This window comes from Perkinsus marinus, assembly GCF_000006405.1.
Source record: "Perkinsus marinus ATCC 50983 genomic scaffold scf_1104296971186, whole genome shotgun sequence".
NCBI lineage: Eukaryota > Perkinsozoa > Perkinsida > Perkinsidae > Perkinsus > Perkinsus marinus.
In genome coordinates, this window is record NW_003202174.1 from 123,089 (window position 1) to 124,192 (window position 1,104).

Consider the following 1,104-nt stretch of genomic DNA (forward strand, 5'->3'; position numbering starts at 1 on the left):
GTCGGTGGTCCATCAACATATGTTCCTTCACTCGCCGAGTGGCTTGTAGGAGCTCTGAGCAGTAGACATGACATTTCCCCCGCATACGAACAATAGAATATACATCGTGACCCGAACCGTTATACAAAGTGCTGTTTTCCACGCCTTCAATCATGGGAGTTCGAGAGTCAACCTTGAGTGATATCAACATTATATTAATGTTAGTTGATTCACACCAACGTTTTAGAAGAGCATTTCGTCATCTGTAGTCGCATTCTCAAATTCAACGAAGCCGCCACGGGAATTCAAATATGCAAAACTGATTGGCTTCCAGTGCAGAAAACATACACGCCCGCCAGACTCAAACCGGTTCAATGTCCCTGCTTTTATCAACGCACAAACTCATCCTGACCAGTGATGAGAGCTTGGCAGCTACAAATAGCGGAGGCGCTTCGAACAGAGCCACTTCTCTGACGCATTCAAGAGCCAGTGAGGCCAAAATAGAGTCATAGAGAAATTCAACAAGTGTGGCCCATCTCTAAATTCTCCATTCTGATACTTGATACGCTACCGGATGCGCTTGTGTGCTACTCACCCGACTCACCCATAGCTTGCTCAAAATCTTCACGAAGATCTCTCGCAGCTGTTTCAACTAGCCGCGTGAGCTCTTCCAGTTTACGCTGAATTAGAATAAATAACCGGACTAGGTGATTTCTGATGCTTTATCTCACATCTGTGCTCACTAATTCTTCTTCCAACATGGCAATCTTGCCACCCTCCAGTTCTCTCAGAGTTTCGTCCAGTATCTTCACCCTCGTCTCGCATGCTCCAGCGATCGACTGTATCCGCGTTGATGCCTTCGGAGAAGTCCCAAAGGAACAGTCATATCTAACATGAACTCCTTCATCACAAATTCCGTGAAACTCGAGCGTGGTACCCCAACCCAAAGATCTCACTCTCCCACGCCTGCTAAGAATACGTCAATTCAATATTCATAAAACGTAAACGAGGATAGATCATCCAATGCGGCGGAATGCGTACCGGCACTTTTGTTCCGATATGCATCGACTACACATAGCCGCTTGCATCGCCTCACTCCACTGTGTAAGCGGAAGACCATGCGCC